This window comes from Pleurodeles waltl, chromosome 6, assembly GCF_031143425.1.
Source record: "Pleurodeles waltl isolate 20211129_DDA chromosome 6, aPleWal1.hap1.20221129, whole genome shotgun sequence".
In the NCBI taxonomy this organism is placed as follows: domain Eukaryota; kingdom Metazoa; phylum Chordata; class Amphibia; order Caudata; family Salamandridae; genus Pleurodeles; species Pleurodeles waltl.
In genome coordinates, this window is record NC_090445.1 from 105,834,941 (window position 1) to 105,859,435 (window position 24,495).

The window sequence follows — 24,495 nt, forward strand, 5'->3', positions numbered from 1 at the left end:
CCCTGGGGGCCCCTGCAGTGCCCATGCCAATGGCATGGGCACTGCAGGGGCCCCCGTAAGAGGGCCCCACTTTGTATTTCACTGTCTGCATTGCAGACAGTGAAATACGCGACGGGTGCCACTGCACCCGTCGCACCTTCCCACTCCGCCGGCTCGATTCCGAGCCGGCGTCCTCGTGGGAAGGTTGTTTCCCGCTGGGCTGGCGGACGGCCTTAAGGCGGCCGCCCGCCCGCCCAGCGGGAAACTCAGAATGCCGGCCGCGGTCTTCAGACCGCGGTGCGGTATTCCTGCGGCGCAACTTTGGCGGGCGGCCTCCGCCGCCCGTCAAAGTTGTAATGAGGGCCATAGTTGTGGCATTTCTCAAAAAATCAGCAAACGTCTGCAAATGTTGCAAAGTTCCATACGAATTGCCCCTTTCATGAATATTTCATATGAAAATGCAACGTATGTTTAGTCCCTTATGAGGAAAAGGTAAAAAAAGGTATGCTAGTAATCCTAATCTATGCAAACTCATCCTCACATTATAAAAGTTTGCGCACCATTAGTATCTGTCGATAGCCAGGTTGGTGGCTCAGTGGAGCAATGCACCAACAGCAGGGATCTGGACTTAGCCCACGGTTACAGGTTCACATCATGGTGAGTCAATTTAGTCATTAATACAGTGAGTACCATTGAGCTGATAAGCAATAAATACCCATTATTTGACAATAGCGCCAAGAGAGCCTGGGAACAAATAAACGAGTTATGCTATGGTGAAGAGAGACAGCAACACTCATGGTCAGATGTAACCACTAAAGATAAAACATTGAGACATAGAGAACCTACAGTAAATGATAGAGTTAAATAATACACATACATGTTTTAAAATCTGTATATTGACAGCACAGTAAAATACAGGTACACAGCAACTTGGTAAACTGACAATACAGTGGAGTGAAGCTTCATCCCTCTCAACATAAGAAACAAGGATCTCCTCCCCTCTCACCAACTCAGTCAGCATTTGTGGAGAACATAGGTGGGCCCTCCAGGGCCCCAAATCGACCAGAAGGAACAGAGGCAGAACCTGTAGGTATTCCCTGATCCCCAGGTTTTCAACAATTTCCAGGGACAGTCCTCTCCTTCATTAACCACCCTCTCAGCCAGCATACACCAATCCATATCTTGTTTCCAGTCTCCCACCCGCGGTCGCTGCTCAGTCCCCCACAATTGTGCAATAATGCTTTTGGCAATCAGTGGACTCAGGGGCATATTTATACTCCGAATTTGTGCCTTTTTTTGATGTAAATTTGGCACAAAACTAACTCCATATTTATATTTTGATGCTAGTCCCGTTTAACTTCATAATATTGGAGTTTGCACAATTTTTGAGATGCATGAACCTACCTTGCGTCAATAAGATGTAAGGCAGGCGTTCCCATCTAAAAAATGGTGCTAACCCCATAGCCCCATATTTATCCCCCGTGCTAAAATGACGCAGAGGTGGGAGGAGGGGCTAAATAATGGTGCAAAGCTTGCTTTACACCATTATTTAGCACCTGGGTCAGACCAGGCGTTAGGGGACCTGTGGACCCATTTCCATAGTTGAACACCATGGAATGGGTCCACAGGTGCCCTCCTTCAGCCCCAGGAACACCCCTACCCACATGAGAAGGACACATGAGGATGGGGGCCCCATCCCAGGTAAGTAGGGTAAGTATAGGTAAGTATTTGTATTATTTTTTAATTAAAGTCCCATCGGTGGCCCAACTTAGGGCCCCCTGCATGGCACAGGGTACAATGGCCATGCCCAGGAGACCCTTGTCCCCTGTGCTGGGCATTGGGGTGGTGGGCATGACTCCTGTCTTTTTTAAGACAGGAGTCATGTGGTATGGATGGTTTGTGTCAGAAAATGACGCTAGGCTGGTTAGAGGCATTTTTTTTTCCTCTAACCTAGCTAATGTCATTTTTTGATGCAAGATCCCCTTCTCCCATACCTCCGCCTCGTCCCGGCTAATGCATTTTTTTTACGCTAGTCCACCCTTTGCGCCGTTTTGCGCCATTCCATAAATTTGGCGACCGGCTGGTGTCCTGGAATGGCGCAAGCCGGCGCTATACTTTTTGACGCAAAACTGCGCAAACACAGTTTTGCGTCAAAAAGTATAAATCTGGGCCTCAGTGTCCACCAAGTTTGTGCCAAGCAAGTCATGTCAGTTGCACTACAGACGTTGAGGAGACACCACTTTGCAGAGACAGTCACTGAACACCAGTCACATCACACATACAAGCCACCACCTCTGCCCAGAAGCCCTGTAATGAATGACATTCCCATACAATATGGTAGAACGTGCCTATTTCTCCCCACCCTTGCCAACAATTCCCCATTTCGGCCCACCCCTTCTTCAACAATGTAGTCCAGGCGTAGTAGGCCCAATGAAATATCTTTAATTGAACCAAGCGGAAGCCCGTCCTTTTAGCCACCTCCCTTGGGGACACAAGCGCTTCCACCCATTCATTATCCTCCAGCTCTTCCAGATCCAGTGTCCATTGTTCCCTCAACGCAGCAGTGGATCAGGTGTGTTGTTGAGTAGTTTTTTATACTCCAGGGAGGTTGCTTTTCATGACAGGTGTTCGTCTAGTAGGCGATCTTCTGAGCGGAAGATTCGGGAAGATCCATTCCTTTTGGCGATTATGCCCTAAGTGCATGAAGCACCTATACATAGTAGTACATTTGGGTGGGGGCTAGGTGGTAGTCTTGTTGTAGGTCGTCCCAGGGGATGGCGTCACCATGTGCTCTAAGATCCCTACTAGGGAGAGGCCAATCGGGTCCTACAACCTGGCAGTGCTCACATGGAGCCTAATAGCACTGGATCCCTTATGGGGGGTAGCTTGAGTAACTTTGCGTCGCCATCCCAGGGCTTTCAGAGCTTTATGCCAAACAGTAACCACAGTTGCTGTGGGACTGGTGAAAGAAGTGCTCTTAGGTGTGCCATAGAGTGCCCCGAGATATCACAACTGCTGCATGAGGAATCTATCCATCCACAATACTGGCTCAACTGGGGGGAGGTGCACCCAACTGTTGACAGTGGTAAGTTGCGCTGCCCAGTAATACTTCTGAACATCGGGCAGAGCTAGTCCCCCATCGTACCACCCTCTGGTGAGTTTGTGTAATGTAAGGTAGGAGTCATGCATTTGATAGAGTGTATTTTGCAGAATATAAAGAAAAGGGGGAAGGGACATCATTTTGAAGAGGGCAACTCTGCCTGGGAGATATATGGGCAGGGATCTCCAGTGACTAATGCCTCGCCTCAGCCTATCTAGCAGAGGCAAGAGGTTTTTCAATACAGAAGAGCACAGGATCCCTGGTAATGTATATACCCAGGTAGTGAAACTCGTCTGTAACTATTGTTGCTTCACAATCTTGGGGCAATTGTGGTTCTCAGACCACAGGAGGTGGATTAAGGATTTTTTTCCAATTGATTGTATAGCTCGAATAGTGGCCGAAGGTGGTTATGATCTGCATAAGCCTACCCAGTGTGTTAACGGCGTCTGTGACATACAAGAGGATGTCATCCGCATACAATGATATTTCGTCCTCCCAATGATCATTTCAGTACACACTATGAACCAGTGGGTCCCGTCTGATCCAGGCCGCCAGGGGCTCCAATATTAGGGCAAAAATCAGTGCCTTCATGGGGCAACCCGGGCAATAATACAGACAGGTTCAAACAAATATGGAAGGAGGCTGCATCTGATTGTCAGATTGTGGTGGTAATAGGAGAGATGTTATCCCTACTCAATGCTGAGACAAAGATACTAGTGAAGATACTTGCTGACAGACTAGGCAAAGTAATACGATCCCAGAAAAAAAAGTGAACTAAAGAAAAGAAAAAAGGGCAAAAATTAAAGAAGTCCCAATAGCTGACGTGCAACAGAATGTTTGATTGCATGTTTGGTGTTAGTGAAACTCGCAGTGTGTGTGCGCACGCGCGCACCCACGCACGCACAGGTGTTGAACATGATTTCCTTACTTCTGCTTCTTTCTGGCAGGGGCAGGTGCAAACCGCTGGCCCTTATTGGATTTTCTGCTTACAAAGAAATCTGGTTCATTATTGTTCTTGTCCAATGCAATGAATGTCAAATAACAAACCACTTGTGTGGCAGCAGCGCGTGCTCCCTTAGACAAGGCACAAAAACTGATGTGGAAAAACCTGGACTGGGCAACAACTACTTGATAAAATGGCCAAAATTAGAAATGAAAATGAATTCGGAGCAAAATGAGAAAAACGCTTTTAACAAACCAGTGCAAAATGAAGCAAATACAATGTTGACCATGCTGGTGGAAAAGGGGAAAGAATATTTGATTAGTAGGGTCCAAGGTGGAAATGCAGAATAATTTCCATAAAAAAGGCAGGACATTGATTAAAACTTTCGAAAAAGTAGTGAGTCTCTCAAAACTAAATCTTCCTAAATCGGTAAATCATATTTAGAACAAACCATTGAGTAGAATAACATATCACTTGCAGAGTTTTATGTATTTATTTTATGGACGTGTATAAAGCTTCAAATACTGTCTTGCATCCGCCTCGGATCACTGAGTAGTACATCATACTGTCTAATAAATAAAGAACAGGGGGCCAGATGTAGCAAAAATAAAAATTGCGACTCGCATTTTGCGAGTTGATGCGACTCGCAAAATGCGAGTCGCAAATTGGAATGTCAGAAACAAAAGCGATCCGATTTTGCGACTCGCAGCCGGACTCGCAACGCTGTGTGCGAGTCCGCAGTTTGCGAGGTCGCTGTTTGCGAGTGTGCAAAAAACGAACTCGCAATTAGCGAGTGGGTGTCGCAAATTGCGATTACCTTCAAAATTGCTTGCAGGTGCAGCAGAACACTCCAGAAAGCATACCAGAACACTCTGGAAACACTTCCTGGCACATGATGATGACATCACAGCCAGGAAGTTAACAAATACACCTGGGAGGAGGGCTCAACAGTGAGCAGTGTCTCTGCCACTGACAGTAGGGTGCTGAGGAGTGGTAGGCACAGCACCAAGGACGCAGCAGGGACCAGCCAGGCTGGCAGGAGGGGCAGGAGATCATAGATAACAGCCAGGACAGATTAATGTGGCACATGGCGTTAATGTGCCACATGACTGGTTGGCATTTTCCTGCCCATGGACAATTTCAACTTGTATATAGTTTCTTCATGACATTAATAAAACAGTTATTTTTGTTCCACTTAACAAATGGTTAATAGGTGAGTATGGTGGGAGTTGACACGTACCGTCCAAAATATTGCGTTGCAATGTGGTCCCGTCTCAGTCTGCCTTGATTAGCTAGACTCCTATCCCCATGATGGCGATGTGGTTGTTCTTGCTCTTCATCATCAGGATCTGGGTCTGCAGGGGTGAGAGGTAGCCCACGTCGGGTGGCTATGTTGTGGAGGATGGCGCATGCGACCACAATTTTGAAAGCGGTAATGGGGGTGTATTGGAGGGCGCCTCCACTGCGGTGGAGGCATCTGAATCTTGCCTTCAGCAGTCCGAAGGTGCGCGCGATCAGGTTCCTGGTCCTCTTATGCGCACTGTTGTATTGCCTCTCTGATTCAGTTCTGGGTGTTAAAAACGGAGTCATGATCCAAGGCCTGAGAGCATATGCACTGTCACCTGTTGGGTACAAAAGTACACGGTTAGGAAGTCCAGATTGTCGTGCACAGTGACCTGTGTGTATGTCTGCAAGTGTCTGTGGCTCTACCTAGGAGGTAACCGTCTCCAAATTCCCCACGTTCCAGGCGTTGATGTATCCCACTATGCCTAAAAATGTATGAGTCATGGGTACTGCCAGGAAACTTAGCTACGATGTCCGTGATGACATAATGGGCATCACAAACAACCTGTATGTTGAGTGAGTGGGTACACTTCCTGTTGCGGAAAATGTGTTCCAGATTAGCAGGGGGGCATATTTGAATGTGTGTCCCATCTACACACCCTATGACATGAGGAAAGTGGGCAATGCGGTAAAAGTCCAGCTTGGTGCTGTTAATTTCTGCCTCATTCCTTGGTAAGTATATGAAGTGAGACATGTGCGTGACTAAGGCATCTAGGAATGCCCTGAGGAACCTTGACACTGCACTTTGGGATACCCCACCTGCCACGGCAATGACCCCCTGATAGCTCCCTGAGGCCAAGAGGTGCAGTGCGCATAGTACTTGCACATGCGTAGGGATGGCGCAGCCACGCAGAGTCTTGTGTTCTAGCTGTGGTTTCAGTAAATCTATTAATTCTAGAATGGCTGCGCTGCTAAGGCGTTATTTGTCATAGATCTCCTCTTCAGTTTGCTGAAAAAGAGTCTGCCTGGTTCTATACATCTTCTCCTGTCTGTGGCCCCTCCTCCTCCTCTGCTGGGCTGCGTAGACTCTCCTCCTCACTGCTATCAGGTATATCTCCGCCATCTTGAGTAAGCCAGATGCCTTCTGGGTCCCCTTTTATACTTTGGTAATGGTTACCACCTGCTCTGAGTTAGTGGTAAATGGGACATGCAAACTGGGCTTTTTGCGACTAGTCGCAATTTGCGAGTTGCAATTGCATATGGGTTGCGACTCGCAAATTGCGACTTGCAATTTGCGGGTCGCAAAATGGGGTCGCACCGGATGCGACTCGCAAACGGGTCCCATCGCTTTTTGCGAGTTGGAAATGGGCTTTTTGCATCCCATTTCCGATTTTGCACTGTCGCAAATTGCGATTCGGCCCGTTTGCGAGTCGCAATCGTTTGCTACATCTGGCCCAGGGGTACAGATAATCCAACTGGCTTTAAGGATTAGAATTTCTACGCTGTATTCCGTAATCTCTGCCCTTGCTTTCTTAGGTCACTTTAAAGCCTTCTCTTCCATCTGAAATTGTTTGGATCTATCCTCAGACCAGGGTCCAGAGCAATGCAGAGTATGTGGCCCTGCGGCATTGTTCCTAGGGACCCGCCCTTGTGGTTTCTGATTGAAAATTCATTGGTTATTTCTTTGGCCGCTGGCCACTGGAGGTTCTGGGACGGGATAGAAGTGAGATAAGGTCAGAGTCAGTTTGTATAGATATTCAGGGTGCCATGCATTAGTAACCTTGTGCATTAAGCAAATGATTCATAAAAGCTTTTCCAAATCTCAAAAGGGTGTAGTATATTGTATAAAGCGCTTATGCGACCTCAAAAGTGCTCTGTATAAGGTCCATGTGTCCTCTGTTGATGAATTGCCAGGACCAATGACAGTCAGTTGTGTGCATGAGATCAATGCAAACATCGGGAGGCGAAATTAACTCATGGCATAGCAGCAGATCTAAACTGTCGCCTTGAACTCACTTCACTGCAGTGATGGAGTCAACTCATCTGGGCCCCATGATACTGAATTCGAGCTCGGGAGATTTATTGTATTTTGCAAACTTAGCAACTAGCTTCCAAGATTTGCTGTAGAACTCAGACATTTTAAGTTTCTCTAAGTTATTTAAAAGGTGGAATATTTTGCAAACCGATTACCTATCAAGATAGTATTTGTCTAACTGAGCTTCTCTTCTCTCCCTCAAACCACATAACAATGGTCTGAGTAGATTTATTTATTTTTTATAACACATTTGATTGCATTTAGTGGTGGTCACCATATAACAGTACCAGTAATTAAGAACAATAACAATAACCAGCACTAGACTAAGTACAGATAGCCTTAGCCCTGTCTTTAACCCCCCACCCGTGCCCACCCATCCAGCTCCCATCATTGTATTAATGTAACAACCGACCATCTCAGGAGGTCTGTGGGTGTCAAAGATCAATATACAGAAGTTGCGAATGAGGTTGTATTGGAGGGAGGACTATACCTTGGTAATCGGCCCACCACTACCATATCTTAGCTTGTTTTTGAGGGCACCCTCTAGCTTTGTACACCAGTATTTCAAGTTCCATACAATAATCCACACCCCGTTTCCATGCAGAAATAGAAGGAGAGGTGGATGATTTCCATGCCCTCGCTATATTTCTTTTAGCGAGTGTGAGTCCAAGTAAGAGGAGTGTGCGTTTGTACCTATTGCCCCCATGTCATCAGATATATGTAAAAGTATCAGTCTGGGGTCTAATAGAATGGACCATGTGAGAACCTCCCCCAGGCATCATGTCACCCGGAGCCAAAACTGGGTCAGTCTTGGGCAGTCCCATACTGTGTGCAAAAACGTACCCCCTGCGGCCTGACATCGAAGACAAGAAGGGTTGGAGATTACTTCCATAGGCCACAACCGGCACCTATTATAGTATACTCTGTGAATGTCTTTCAGCTGTATCAGGTGTAGCCACGCTGACAATGCTGCCTGCCTGAGCACCCTCAGAGCCTCCACCCAGTCATCATCCTCCACCGTGTCGAGATCAGCTTCCCATTTTTGTCATAGGGTTATCAAAGTAGATGGACTATTAAAGACCAATGAGCAGTATAGGGTAGTAATTTTGTGGTCCACCATGGCCTCAGAGAGAAGTTTCCCCTCCAATGGATTGTAGTCAGGAATTGTGTCTAGATTCCTAATATAGGGGGTAAGAGCGTGGCGAAATTGTACATATCTATGGAATTGGTGGTGGTGTACTTGAAAGGGGCTTTGCAGGTCTGAGAAGGTTTTGAGCACAGTGCTTGTCCAGTATATCCCCCAGGAGGGAAATCCCTATCAGGTCCCACTTCTGGAAGCCTGCTACCTGTTTCACCTGTGGCATAGCAGAGCCATGTCAGAGGGGTGTCATCTCTGTAAGTCTGTTCCAACCCATGCCCCTCAAGGTTTTAGACCAGAGGATAATGACCACTTGGGCTGCAGGGGGAAAACTGTCTAGTTTCCTGGTGCTATACAGGTAGGAGAGTAGCGGGTGTCACCCATTCCCCATATGCTAGTCATGCAGGCAGGTTCATCGTGTGGGCCACACCACAAATCGGTTATGACCAATAAATGTGCTACAGCATAGTAGGGGCATATGTCCGCTGTGGCTATAACCCCGGAATAGGTAGACTGAAAGCATGAGGTGAGGGCTAAATGAGGGGACCCCCCATTCCAGAGAAAACCAGAAAGGGCCGAGTTGATTTATTGGAACCAACCACCGGGTATAGGGAAGGGATAGTTTTGGAGTCAGTATAGAAGTCGAGGAGGAGAAAACATTTTAAAGATAGCTGAACTTCTCAATAACGCTAGGAGAAGGGGCGAACACATTTTGATTTCTTCCTGGGTCTGGTCGTCGACTGATTCAGTGTTCCTAGTTCAGGATAATACTCGGTCGCGAGTCGAATAGATGAATTTTTTTATTTTTCTCTTTCAACTGACAATATCAGATGCCTCACTTTATTGATCCAGTCACAGCCAGCACTGCCACATAATTTTATATTACCCTGCAATATCTCTGGCTCTGCCTCCCTTGCCTCGCCCCCATGGTGCTTCTCCACTCATCTCCTACTGCTTGAAGCATGGGATGCCTTGACCACACACTAACAGTGAGTTTGAATGATCAGGACAACTAATCACCATGCAGCCTGCCACTGTCAATCACTGTCAATCCCTCACTGTGAATATAGGGCATGGACTGCCACTGACTATAGAGTGCTGAAGTACAACGCTGGATAGCTGCAGCGAGCATTTTAGGCCTCAGCTCTGTAACAAATTGCTAGCGCATCTCTGGTCCACACAAGACAAATTGTGCATAGGTGAGGGCCACAGCAGAAACTGCTATACAATCAGACATGATTTCTTGCCCCAAGCATTCCTAAGGTCGGCAACTGTAAGGCTGCAATACCCTTGAAGTAAAAGAGAACAAAATATGACAGTTCGCCCATTGTGTATCAACATGTAAATAAAGACTAAGGGGGCTATTTAGAGTTTGGCAGACCAAGTACCCTGTCCGGGAAACTGACAGTCCACCCACTCTATTTAGAGTCAGGTGGATTGTCATGCTTCCACCAGTGGTGCCCCTGCTGGCTGTACTGGTGTATAACTTACCCTGAACAGTGCATGTACCATCTGACCGTCCGCACTGTTTAGAATGGATAGTCTGATGTGCTTTTTTTTACTGTTCGGGTCCACCAGGACCTGGCAGCCCTGAACAGAAAAAACAGAAACCTGACCCCACACCCCGGAAAAAAACTCCCATCTGTAAGGGTTAATAGTATTTTGTTTTGCAGAAACGAATTCCCTCTTCAAGCATCTATTTTTATAAAATAAAAAAGTTGACTGAGCCGCTGCATGAAACATGGAGGCCACTCAACAAACATTTAGGCCCTTAAGCGGAGCCTCCGTGGAGGGTGGCTCCTTTGAAGGCACAGAGATCTCCACTAAGTCAGCAGAGATTTCTAAATATGGAGAATGGAAGTTCACCAGGGGAGCAGAGATTATTGTTGCTACTCCCCTAGCAGACGGCGAGCTGTCTAGTCAACTCTAAATCAGCCCTCATTCTTTTTAAAAGTAATACCTCTAAATGGAAATCAGCTTTATTTTTTTAATTACCAATCTAATTAGTTTGAACAAACATCAGTCTCTCCCACCATAAATCAATCAATATTACCACAATCAGCTTTGGATATGTAGACATAGTATCTGCATCATCAAACATCAACATCATTACACTGTTAGTCCATGATGTATGAAAGTCACTCTTTTTGTCAGGGTTACCCCCACTTTTTGCCTGGTTATCAGTGTGTTTAGACTGTCTTCACTGGGATCCTGCTAATCCTCCCAGTGATTGTGGTCTCTCCTCTAAATTTGTTTGCTTTAGTACACTTTACACCCCACAATTGACATATTGGTGTACCCCTGTAAGTCCCTAGTATATGGCACTTAGGTACCCAAGGCATTGGCACACCAGGAGTCCTCCGTGAGCTGCAGCATGTATTATGCCACCCATGGAAGCCCATGCAAACTGTGTCTGCAGGCCTGACATTGCAGCCTGCATGAAATGGTCCATGCACCCTTTCACTGCTGGTCACTGTAAGTCACCCCTATTGGAGGCCCTCCTAGCCCATAGGGCAGGGAGCAGGTTCCTGTGTGTGAGGGCACCCCTGAATGAGCAGGGGTGCACCTACGAACTCCAGTTTCAATGCACTGGACTTCGTAAGTGCGGGGAAGCCATTTTACCTGTGTACTGGCCACCCGTGGTCCAGCTACATAATGGTAACTCCGAACCTGGGCAGGTTTGGTGTCAAACATGTCAGAATCATACCCCAATACTAATGCCAGTATTGGTGGCATGATTCCATACACTCCGAGGGCTCCTTATAGGGCCCCCTAGTATTGCTCCTTCTAGTCTTTCAGGGTTTGCGGGCAGCCAACACTGCTACAGCCCCCCTTCAGACAGGTTTCTGCCCTCCTGCTGCTTGACCATCTGTGGGAGAGGGAGACAACACCCTCTTGCTTGGAAATAGGTCTTACATGGCTGGGGAGGAGGAGCCTACCCACACCACTGGTTTGCTTTGAAGAACACATTTGGTGCCCTCCTTGCATAATCCAGTTTGTACCAGTCCAGGGACCCCCGGTCCCTACTCTGGCTTGAAAGCACACAAAGGAAAGGGGAGTGACCACTCCCTGTCCATCACCACTTCAGGGGTGGTCCCCAGAGCTCCTCCAAGTGGCGTCTTGATTCTGCCATCTTGGAAACAAGATGTGAAGACGCCCCCAGGAGCATCTTGTTGGTCAGGACAGGTAACTGACGTCAGTGACCCTCTCTGATAGGTGGTCACCCTGCAGAGTGACCAAGGTCCCTGTTAGGGCTATTTAGGGACTCCCTTGAGGGTAGGTCTCCAGATTTGGTATGCAGTCCTCTATCAGCACTCCTCTGCAATGACCTCTTCTGCTCCTGGCCACCGGAACTGCTGCTGGACTCTTCAGGAACCAAACAAGCCTGCAACACCAGAGATGATCTCACCTTGCAACATTGCAACATTCAGCTCCCTCCAGCAATTGCAACATTTCCTTGGAGTGAAGGAATCACTCCCCTGCATCCGCAGGCACCTAAGACAACGATGACCGGCTGCTAGGATCTTCTGTAATCCTGCTCTAGAAAGAATCTCCAACTCAGTTGGTGGGTCTGAGTGGTTCCTTTGGTCCTCTCTACCTGCTGCTCATCTTGGGAGATGGTGAGCCCTTGCCTCTCCTTCTAGGACAGTAACCCTATGTACCATGACTCCTGCGGCAACCAAGGTTTGTTGACTCCTGCTCCAGGGGATTTTCAGGCTCCAAGTAGTCTCAGGCTCCAGCATTTCATCCTTGCAAGGACAGTCTCTCCTCTGCTGCTCCAGCAACGTGGGACTCTGCTCCAGGTGTGCTGGTTGGGCATCACTGGAACTTACTGTGCCTGCTGCCAGTGGGTTGCATGTGGGGCTGCGACTGCTTCTGCAGGCTCTCCCGACTGCTTAGGGTCAGCCCGGACTACCTTTCAAGGATCGAGTCCCCTGGACCTTGCTGGTCCTCTTCTTCCCTGCAATTCTTTTTTTGCTCCAACTTGCATTTGCCAAGGCTTATTGGTGGTCATCCTGACCACTGACCATCTGCGACCCAACTACTGACGTGGGACAACATTTGCATGGCTCCAACAACTTCTCTGCAGCTCCTGGGCTCCAGAGGAGATCTTCTTCTTCCCCTGTCGAACTGGATCTTCATCCACAGAAGGGTGGGCAGTGGCTTATGCCCCGTCTGGACACTCCTGTGTGGAATGGACTCTGTCCCCTTCTTTTTCAGGTCCTATTCTTCCAGAATCCACCACTGGGTTCCACCGCACTGGTCCTCGTCTTGCAATCTTCTTCTTTCCAAGTCCCCTTTTTAGTCTTTGGGAAGACCAGGTATTTATCTCTGCTCTCCTGGTCGCTAGGGGTCACCTAGGTACTCACCTCTTAGGGTCCTGAGTTCTTTCAGCTCCCCTTTAACTACTCCACATCCTTGGGTGGGGGGCTTCACTTTGCATTCCACTATTTTAGTATATGGCTTGCCCGCCCCGCCCCGCCCATAGGGCCCTAACTATTTTGTACACATTTTTTGCAAATGCTTGTTATTCCTATATGCCAATCCCTAATAATTACTGTATATATATATATATATATATATATATATATATATATATATATATATATAGTGTACTTACCACTAATAGGGGTTGCCTGGACCTGGTATAAGGTGCAAACACCATAGGTGTCCATCACACATCAGGCCAGCTTGTGACACATGATGTGCCCACCACCGGCACCATATTTTATTGTGTTTTCGGGGGCATCCCGTGCCTTGTGGATCGGCTTTTCCTGGCACGCACACCAGTCCACCTCTCTCTTCCATACTTCCAGTGAGGGGGGTTCCGTCAGTTTCCAGGTATGGGTGATATTCATTTTGGCCACCAGTGTGACTACTCCAATAAAGGTCCTTTCCAAACTCATCCTCCCAAACTCTACCAAGAGACCCAGCAGGGCCATCCGAGGGCCAGGATCAATCCGGCGGCCCAGTACCGCAGAGAGCTCACGGCCTATTTCTCCCTAAAAGGCAGATAACACTGGGCATGACTAGATCATGCGGACAAAGTCAGAACTTAGATTTATTAGGCAGGATAACAGACCAAACCTGATTTGCAAAGCCACTGCCATCTCCTGAAATAAGCCCTGAATGCTGGTTCGACATAGCCCTGGAGAGTGAAATGTACAATGGTAGTAATTTGATTAGCCTCCCGAAGAGCAATAAAATCATGGCACTCGGATACCAGAAGTAAACAACAGTGCTCACTACTGCCACAGTACCACGTGAAGGGGCAGTGCTATCTGTCAGGGCGAGGGGTGGGGACACATATCTTCATGACCAGAAACTCACTATATTACTACCAGTTACCAAGCAAAACATTTTGCTCCAAAGACCGAAAAGGGAAAAATGTGTTGGCAGTACTTGAACACATGAGGCCCATGGACTTAATGTCAAGAACTATAACAGTGTGTGTATAGATGTGACTCTTTTGAGTGAACTGTTTTGTTTATCTGTACAACAAGAGGCATTCCCTTGCATGAAGTCAATGCTGAATGTAGTTTACTGTCTTTAAAAAAAAATGTTTTTGGAAAAAAATATAAATAAATAAATAAAATTGCTACATCAAAAAAGTATTGTTCGACGCAGGAGGGAAAAAGACATAGTGAGATAGCCATCCCTTCTTCCAGAGCCTTGCTAATTCTCTGGCACCCTGCTTCTAGACATGTGGCCTCCTGCATGCTGTGTGGACCTCATTGAGTACTGCTCCAACCCCTGTAGCTGGCAGAGAGCTAGGCCTGCTACCCTTGCCGGAGGGCTGGCCACCCTCCTCCACTGCTGCACCCTTGTCCTCTACACTCTAGTCTTTACTGACCTTGCTGAGATGGACACAAACTTCGGGCTGCATGTCAGCTTGGATCAGAGAATTCAGGCAGCAGGAAATCACCCTTTGGCAACCCAATTCTTGTCACTGTCCGTCCAATTTATTCTCAAACACCTCAGACACCTTGTCCCCGGACTACCTTCAGCAGCTTTAAAAAACAAGCGTTTTCAATGCAATGGGTCTCGCATTTGCTCGAGTCAGAGCTATTAGCGTTGTAAACTCCTAACTGGACTTTTGCTGCCACTTGAATGAAAATGAAAAGTAAAACAGTTTCACATAAGCAAGCTGACAGCTGCCTTGACTGTGAAGGAGATACACAAAAGGAAACAGAAGTTCACCCGCAAACATATTGGCAAAAGTGCAATTATCCATGTAACCGGCAGAAGCGCATTATCCATGTAACAGGGTCGATATCATGCAAAGCGCTCGACTACTGCCTAGCGAGATCACGCTGCGTAAGAAATAAAAAGAAAAAGTAGTCCATAAACCATACGGAAAACACAGAGCGCCGTATGTTTTCTGTAGTTTACCGGTGCACTTGAGGAGGGCTAAACACCGGAAAATGCATGACATATGCATGCCTTTCACAAATGAAATCGATCAATTTTTAAAAGGCAAGCCAACGAACCAACCAAACTGATGGTCGTGGTTAAAAGTCCACAGAGAGATTACAACAGGGGCCAAAGCGCTCAACCCTAAAAATCAAACTGGTAGAAGCGAGAACTGAAGTGTAGCTGTCATTTAAGCAGCAGTCACAATGTCTATTCACTCCCTAGACCTTAATCCCGTTCTTGCAGTTTTTCTTTCTTCCCTGCCTTTTATGTCAGTGTTTTTCTCTCTTTCGTTCACTTTTTTGTGTTTTTCTCTCTCGCTGTGAGTGAAGATTTTATGACGTACATTATGTATAGATATATTATACTTACATACGTCCAGGTCCCCAAAAATGTAGACCCACTTTTAATCACCGGTCCAAATTAATCACTGCTTCTTGTGTGATGTTATCCCTGCGGCCCACCAATCTCGCCTCCTCCGTTTCGCATGACACCTCCTCGCGCGCACAGGGGTGTGCAGCTGTGTGTTAGTACGTTGAAGTTGAGGTAAAATCACGTCACCAGTCTTAATTCTTTTTTTTCCGTCTGCCAGACCAGGAAGGATCAGAAGTCTCCGCTGAATAATTTAATTATAGAATTCCCATCAGTGTAACATAATTGTGCAATTAAGCTTGACGACTTCCGAGTACATTCTGAGCATTCCTAATACCCAAATCTCTACTGATTTTTAAGACGCACATACGCCACGGCAATTTGTAAAATCCAAAAATGTCAAGAGGGAGAGAAGCTGTTAAATATTCACTATAAGGCACAACCATGGACGTCAATTCACCAAAACGCCAGGGTTAGCGGAAGTGACATCACACGCCGTTTCATCTTCACTTTCACTCACACACATGCTTACACACATACACACATTCACTCATACACTCACTCTTGTTTACATAAACACACTCACCCTCCCCTCTAATTTGGATAATTAAAAGATATAGCAGAGTCAGAACCACCCCCTTACATGTGTCTTGGGGAAAACTAACTCCCACCTGGGATTTATTGACAGAGCGGGTAACCTAGATCCACCAGGCACCTGCAGCAGCGCCGATGATGTCGCATTTGAGTGGCTGTTTCAAATGGCAGCATCTTCGCCTCTAGTGCAAGCGGGTTTCAACACTTTGCTCCTAGGGTTGAATCCAGTCTCATTCTGCTTCCCTGTTTTTACTGAACTTCACCTTACTTTTCTAGTCAGGGTCCTCCTGAAGGACATACTGGGCGCACTCCTTTCCACTGTGAATTGGCCTCTTTACTCAAGACAGAATCAGCTCCTCCAGCATCGTTTCAACTGTGGTAGCCTCCACAGCTCTTTAGTCATTAGGCAAGTGGGCTGATGATTCCACAGGACAAGTTGCTCCAATTTACCTGTCCCCCTTATCCAGCAGGCAGATCTTCCTTTTCTGTAGTATAATGCTCTCCTAGCACAGGCATTACACGTGTTATTCCCAACAGAAAGGAAGCCAGCAGTCATCTGGATCTCAGGAAACTCCCAGTCACCTTGTGGGGTGGATCCTGTCACTGGTCCTTGATAATACTGGTGGAATCACCTTAGTTTCTTCCCAGTTTTAATCTTGGCTTTCCAGGCAACAATGCGTATTCCACTGGATCACCTCTGAAACTGGTTCAGACAGCTACTAACTAATTATGTGTGTGAGACCACAGGGGATGTGCTTTAATACCAGCAAAATAGCTAGTGCTATGCTGAGTTAGTAACCATCCTCTTGTTTCTGTATTGTGCTCATGTTATACACAGCCTCGCTAAGGGTACGGAATGTTTACTACGTGGTCTTTACCACACTGGTGAGTACCATGAAGGCCTTTTTATGGCACTTTACTGCGTGGGCTTTAGCACAGAGGTTGTTCGTGTTACCCACCCTCCATAAGAAATAAATTATATGACGCAACCAGTGCTGATTGCATTGTAGCAATTTTTTTTCTATCTTTACTTTTAGCCATGCTGACATTTATGCTGCTGTATAACATGGCTAAAAGACACTGGCAAAGCCACACAATTCCATGCCACACAATTTTACTTCACATCACAAAATTCCACTCCACGCCATACAATTCCCCTCCACTTCATGCCACATAATTCCACTCCACTCCGCTCCATGCCAGACAATTCCACTGTCCTCCACAGAATTTTACTTCACTCCATTCCATGCTACACAATTTAACTTCTCTCCACTCAACTCTACACCACACAATTCCTTTCTACACAATTCCAATCCACTCCACGTCCCACAATTCCAGCCCACTCTGCTCCACACAATGCCACTCCACTGCACTCAACTCTGCCACACAATTGCACTATCTGCCACCCAATACCACTCCACACCATGCCACACAGTTCTACTCCACGCCACTCCACTGATTTTCACTGCACACAATTCCACTCCACACCACACCATGCAATTCCTATCCAAGCAACTCCACACACACGATTACACTTCATACAATTCCACTCCACTACATTCCACACAATTACACTCCACTCCACTCCACACATTTGCTGCAATCCACACCTCACAATTCCACTCCTCTTCACACAGTGCCACTCCACACCACACAACACCACTTCGCTCTTCACAACACACAACGCCACTCCATGTCACTCCACGTCAACAAAGCTAATAGGTCTCACATAGGCACGATCTATTGGCTGTGCCAATGCTTGTTTATTCTTCCCATGAATAGGCTGTGTTCTTTTTAATGTAAATTTCGTTTGTGTCTCTCATTCAAAGCAATGTATATAGAAAATCTATAAAAGGCATGCAAATAAGAGTGGAGGTACGATTAGATACTCACTGATCTGGGGGTGACAAGGCTGCTTTACATAGCAATATTACACTATACTTGCTTTGCTAAATACATGTGTGCAGACTTCACATAGGCATACATGTGTTCCCTCTTATGTCTGAAGTATAGACTAACAACTGATTCATATAGTTTGATTTATGTCCTTCCGCTGCCCATCCACTGATCCCTGTGATTCAGGTACTATTTTCTTTATTCTTGTTTCTTTTACTCCCACCCCCATTGTTTCTTACCTTACACCCCCTCCCCCCATTGCCTGTGTTTCTTTTCCCCCCCCACCCATCCCCCATGTCTGTGTAGCTTCTTACCATCCAACACACCCATGTCCATGTTGTTTTGTTGCTCCGACCCCTCCCCCCGTTCTTGTTGCTTCTTCCTCCCATCATCCACTTGTCTGTGTTGCTTTCCACACCTGCCATAGAGAAAAAAAAACACTATAGCACGGCCAGCACTAGCCTCGTCATAGCACTTTTTTTTACGGCCTGTTCCCTTCCACACTCCCACTGTCAAAGCCTCCCATTACCACCCTCCTTCCCATTGCTCGTGTTGTCCACCTCCGCCCGCTATCCTAATGTTCATGTTGCCCACCTGCCATAGGAGAAAAACACTACAAGCGGTCAGCACTGACGCGTCATAGAGATTTTATATCTAACTTTACTTTCACCCATGCTGCTGTACAACATGGCTAAAAGACATTGGCAAAGACACAACTTCACGTAGGCATACATGAATGAAGCGGGAAGAGGGCGGGACTCTTCCTACAATTCAAGCGGGCACCTGTCTCCTTCCTTTCATAGAATCGTGGTCCTTACACACACATGGGATTCGAATGGATTCCTCCTCACACACAGCAGTAGTGGTATACTCCATGCTCTCCATGTGCACAACATGCACAGTGCACATGCACTCTCTATGAATGTCTCTTGTAGTCTACCCAGGGCCCTTTATCCTAGATATCCTCAGACAGGTGGCTTTTTTTTAAAGACAGGCTACAAGTTGTAGCTTGTAATCCAATTTAAACAAAGCTTACACCATGAGAGACTCTGGTAGGGAGGCGTACCGTACAGCAGAACACCAACCATCAGAGGTCAGAAACTGAGGGTTTTTAAAGTTTCAAATCTATATTGCTAACAAAAACATTCTCTTCACAGCTCTACTCTACTGATTAGCTGATGAAATTGGATAATATAGTAAACACAAAGCTCACTAAGGCCCATATTTATACTTTTTAGCGCCACTTTTTGATGCAAAAGCAGTGCAAACTTACAAAATATATAATTGTATTTTGTTAGTTTGCGTTGCTTTTGTGTCAAAAAGTGACTCAAATGCGGTGCTAAAAAGTATAAATATGGGCCTAAGTCTATAGAGAACACCAAAACTATTTCAATTATATTAACATTCATCATAATGCCCCAAGTCTTTTTTTTTATTGAGTGTCTTATGGCATAAACACTATATTAGAGTTTGGGTTTGTAAGTAATGGATGTAATGCTTGAATTCATTTCAGCCACTGGTAATTACGAGGCCATATCCCAGCCCATCATTATTTCGCCCACCATGCCACCTCAGTTTGGACCCAGTCATAGGCTCATCTGTCTTGACCCTGCTCCAATCGAAACAGTCCAGTCCAAACTGCCAGGCCAGGTCCTCCCTGAACAGGAACACAATCAACCCAGGATTGGTTTCAGACTGACTGTAGGTTGTCATTGGGATGCAGTTTGTTTCAGGTGGCATGGTGAGCATGGCACCCACGTCTGAGAACACGCGTCACATTTAGGGCAGCGCACTGAAGTATAGAAAAAAGTGATTGATGGAATGCTTAAATTAATCTCAGCCACTGGTAATTACTCAGGCCACACCCCAGACATTGCTATTTTGCACACCATGCCACCTCAATTAGGACCCAACCATGTGCAAATTAGTCTTGATCCTGCTTTGTGTCTGGACCCCAGAAGGTGCTAGCACACTCTTTTTTTGTCCTCATCATTTCAACTTCCTACATGTATACAAACAAATATTGCTTTTTTCAATACATAGTTCTGACTTTTGATTTTATTCAGTACAATTAAGTGTCTCCGATGGTATTAGGATTCTTAATCTTCAACCATGCCCTGGAGTAAGCCTTGCCTTCTCAACCTTCCAGGAGAGTTAAGTGTACAAAGAATCTGACTGGATTATTAAATCAGAGTGCATTGGTACCTGAATGCCTATTAAACCACTGGTACATAACTATACTCAATACATACATTGACTAGACATCCCTTATTATCACAGGACCCAGGGAAAAAACATCTTAACCAATGGTGTAAAATTTCATGGCACATGTACAGATTACCTAAATTGGCCCTGAGTGTGTAAGCAGTGAGCTTCCACCAGGACATATTGTTTTGTAGATGGATAGTAACCTGTCTCTGAAGTATTTGTGTCAGCAAAGGCAATTCAGGCCATGGCTAAAGCTTCCATTAGGCAGGGTAAGGAAGAGTCCTGCATGTGCCACCAGCATGTGGTGCCAAATAACAAGAAGGGGCCCAGGAAAACGATTTTCTTAGTGGACGGACAATACTCAAGTAGCAAATGTTATTTTATATTTATTTTGTGTATATTTAAATCATGTGCATTGTGTATTATGTGTCTCTGGTGCAGGTACAGTGTACAACTGTGAAACAGTTTGTGTATTTCTGCATTGTGTAACTCAACACAGTACCTTTGCATGTCTTTGGAACTGTACTTAGTGTGACCAGGGCCGGACTGGCCGTATCGGGCATCGGACGTTTTCCCAGGAGGCTGGAAGGATGGGGCCGGTGCTGCAATATTGACCTCCAGTAACAAAAGCAGCAGTGCTTCAGACTTGCGAACCCCAACCCCCATTGGGGGGCTGGTTTGACAAAAATGCCAGGGCTGCTTTGGGTTCCTAATGTGGTCCTGAGTGCGACTCTGGGACATGTACTTTGTGTACCTGGAGCGGTTAATGTGTGTATATCTAAACACCTAATTTGCACCACTCCTGGACATTTAGGGGCATATTTATGAAAAGTGGTGCTGCACACAGTGCAGCTCCACTTTCTTGCACCCCATAGCGCCCCCCGAATGTCACTATGGTAGCGCCGTATTTATAATACGGCGAACCATGGCGGTAGTTAGGATGACTAGCTTCATAATTTTTTACGCTAGTCCGGTGCTTTGCAGGACTAGTGAAAAAAATGATGACACTAATCTTGCAACGCACCCAGAGGCCCATTGTAATCAAAGGGAGACTCTTTTTAATGCCTGCACTTAGCAGGCGTTAAAAAATGATGATAAAAATGGTGCAAAGGAATCTCATAGAGCCCCCGCTAGTGCCAGAAGGCCCCCTTGCATACATTATTCCTGGCGCAGGCATAATGTAACGCAAAGGGTTACAAAGTGGCGCAATGCACGCATTGGGCCACTTTGTAAATATGGCGCAGCGTTTTTCCCCTTTTAACGCCACATTAGCGTAAAAAAAATGACGCTAATGTAGCTTTGGCACGGCGCAAGGGCTCCATAAATCTGGCCCTTACTTTCCATATTCCTGGGGCAGGTATCTTGTGTGTAGATAAGCAGTTACTTTCTGTACACCTGGAACGGTCTAGCCATAGGGAGCACTTGATGTCCCTCCGAGGCTGCTGTGTGCAGCTCTGGAATAGTTACTTTGTGCAACTCTTAGGCAGTTACTTAGTACATCCTAAAAGAATTACCTTGTGTACATTTTAAACAGTTACTTGATTTGTTTGGAAGACCTGAATCGTTAATTTGTGTATCTCTGGAGCAATTCTATTTTTTGTAGTTGTGTTAGAGGTTTTTTTGTGCATCTTTTAAACAATTACTGTAGGTATCCATATAAGAGTTTGATTGTTTACTTTGTAAATATGGCGCAGCGTTTTTCCCCCTCTAACGCCACAGTAGCGTAAAAAAAATGACGCACTTTTACTTGTGTGTCTTCATGTAGAAGTTGTTTTGTGTACCTGTTTCACCGTGTGCCCTCGGTACAGTTACTGTGTAATCTTGTAAGAGTTGCTTTGTAACCTCCTTAAAAGGCAGTATGTCCTTAGAACATCTACTGTGTGTATTTATATGAAAGTTATTTTCTAGTCCTCTGGAGCGTATCCCTGGAACGGTTACTTTTTCCATAGAAGGATTATTTTGTGCTTCCATGGGGCACTTACTCTAAGTTGTTTTTTTACTGCATGTGTGCTGGAAGTGCCTTTGTGCATGTCTGGCAGTTTCTGCTCCCACGTCCCCAGAGATTATCGGGGACATAATAAATGACCCTGCCGCTGCTGACAGCAGCCTATTGTATTCTGCAGCGCAGCACACTTCTACCAGAGCACACTGGCTGAAAAGGGAAGCTTTCATCAGCAGAAAATGTTGCAGAGCTGCCAGCATCCTCGTCCTCCCCTCCTCGCGCACCAGCACGTCTCCTCGAGGATTCTGGGCTGGCTTTGTCCTCCAGGTGCACTCATTTTGGCAACAATAGTAAACGTGTGAATATTCGTTTAATGGCATCTGCTGCTCTAAATAACATGGGGTATTGGGTCACATTTATTTTCAAAGCTTTTGCATAATGCATTTAGGCCATGACACAGAAGATGAATGTGGCCCAATAACATGCTAATTAAAGAAAGCTTACTAATAAACGCATATTCATACATTTATTACTATAGCACGCAGGCCAAACTGGAGTTTATTCCCAAAGTACAGCATAACTGGGATTAGAAAACCACAATAACGATTGCTTTACACAGCAAAAACAACAGTCAGGAGGCATCTTCAATGTGATTTTACCATATTATACAAATTGTGTTACCCCCATGAAACCTGTTTTTTGTTAAATACCTTATGTTAAAACGAATACACGTAAATGTCGTGGCATCAACTATGTATGGAGCTATTCAGAGTATACCATCGTGTTTTTCACCAATATTGAGGAAGGAGCAGCATGACCCACTTGAGGCTTCACCTGTCCGCACACAAAAATGGGAATAAATATCATATTACAGTGCTGCATAAATTATGCAAAAAGGAAGCTGATACTCTGGGTAGTTCCCAAGTTTAGGTGAAGAGCAGCTCTGTTATAAGGATCACCCTACAACACAACGACACTCTGAATCTGCTCACCTTAAACATGTGTTTTTCTGGCAGAGTTTTTAAGCATAGATTAGCACAGTGCCATCCATGCCAAACAGGAAAGTGACAAAGGACTTTGCCATCTTTACAGCAAAGTCTTTACGCATAGGATTAGCAAGTGCAATGCACGCTGAGCTGTAAAAATGGCAAAAGCCGGGGCCGTAGCCAAGTGAACCATCATGGCGGCCGCATTTTTAAGGAGCTCCCACTCCTCGGATCCAGCAAGTGATCCTGCCTGACAGCAGAACGTCCCCGCTGGGCCAAACTGACAGGAAAGGCACCCGGCATCAGGGGGAATCCACCATAGCCACCGGGGAGAGGAGGGTCGACCGAAAGGGAGCTGCAGTTGAGGCGCACTGCACCAGCCTGGCGGGGCCTCGGCCTGATGGATCGGGAACAACTGGGCCTGGAGGAGGGTGAGGCTCGGTGGCAGGCCGGCCGCCTTGCTGTTGAAGAGGGCAGCGGCATTGACGACCAGCCCATGGCTGTGAGTGGCACCTGGCTGTGTTTGAAATGCCGGGGCCAGGTGGAGGGGAGTGCCGTGCGGCTGCTTTGGTGGTTTGAGGGTGGCGGCAAGGCGCATCGAGGCCTGCGGTGGGGTGAGGCCCCCTGGACTGCAGGTTGGTGCTGTTCTGGGGGGGAGCAAGAGGGCGAGGAGATCAGGTGCTGATGAGTGCAAGGTGGTGGAGGCCCACTGGGCATGGGGGCTCGCTGGCTCCCTGATCCTCCCCCCCCCCCCTATTGAAGGTGACATTCAGTTGTGCCACGGACTTCGCGTGCTGGGGGCTGCCTGCTTTGTCTACAACACAACGACTGCAGCTGGAGGGACAATGAAGGGCGTCTAGTGGGCTGGCTCATGCCGGGATGGTTGACTCCTGATTCTCTGGAGTAAAAGTTGGGGCAGAAATATACCTTGGATCTAATGCAATGCAGCTTGCTTTCTTTGAGTCCTGCTAGTGACATTTCCCAATAATCTGCAGCTTGGTTCTGAGGGAGCATTCGTGGATCACCTAGACATATCATGGATGGGAAATAACATGGCTAAGTACAAATCCGGAGGTCTGATGGAAAGCTAGATAGTAATTAGTGTCAAGAACTTTGATGCCTTCCATGCAGTTCCCCAGAAATGTATTCCACTTAAGTCCAGCAGGTGGAGGACGGTGTTAGGGGCCGTGAAGGAGGCGTGGTGCTGGGAGTGCTCCCCAGTCCGGGGGGGGTCATGCTTCTGCCCTGGTGAGTGTTGATCAGTGGACCTGGCGACGGGGGGCCCTGGGTCATCGGACCCTTGGTGTGCCTGCCTATATAATTTGACGGTGCGGTGGGACCGGGGTGCTCTCTCCCTGGGGTGCATTGGCCCAGCTGAGCTTCCCCAGGGATAGAGGGCGCAACAGGCCCCCTCATACTAAGGTGGCCCAGACAAAAATGGACCTGGGGGCAGTGGCAGTGGGCAAACGGTCCAGGGGATGGAGGCCCAGGAACACAGGGGAACTGGGAGGGCTGCTGTGCGACAGGGGGCGGACAGGCCCAGGGAACCCACTCTCCACGAGGCCCTCTCCTCCTTCATGGGAGCCTACCACCACTCCCAGGAG

The 24,495-nt window shown here is 46.8% G+C and overlaps 1 protein-coding gene across 1 annotated transcript in view; it reads right to left on the reverse strand.

Annotated features, from left to right (window-relative positions):
- LOC138301871 (uncharacterized) overlaps positions 1–15,399 on the reverse strand; it is a 50,769-nt gene extending 35,370 nt beyond the window's left edge. The window contains exon 1 of the mRNA XM_069242357.1: positions 15,266–15,399. The gene's annotated coding sequence lies outside the window, so the exon portion shown is untranslated. The remainder of the gene's footprint in view (positions 1–15,265) is intronic.
- Between the last annotated feature and the right edge of the window lie 9,096 nt (positions 15,400–24,495).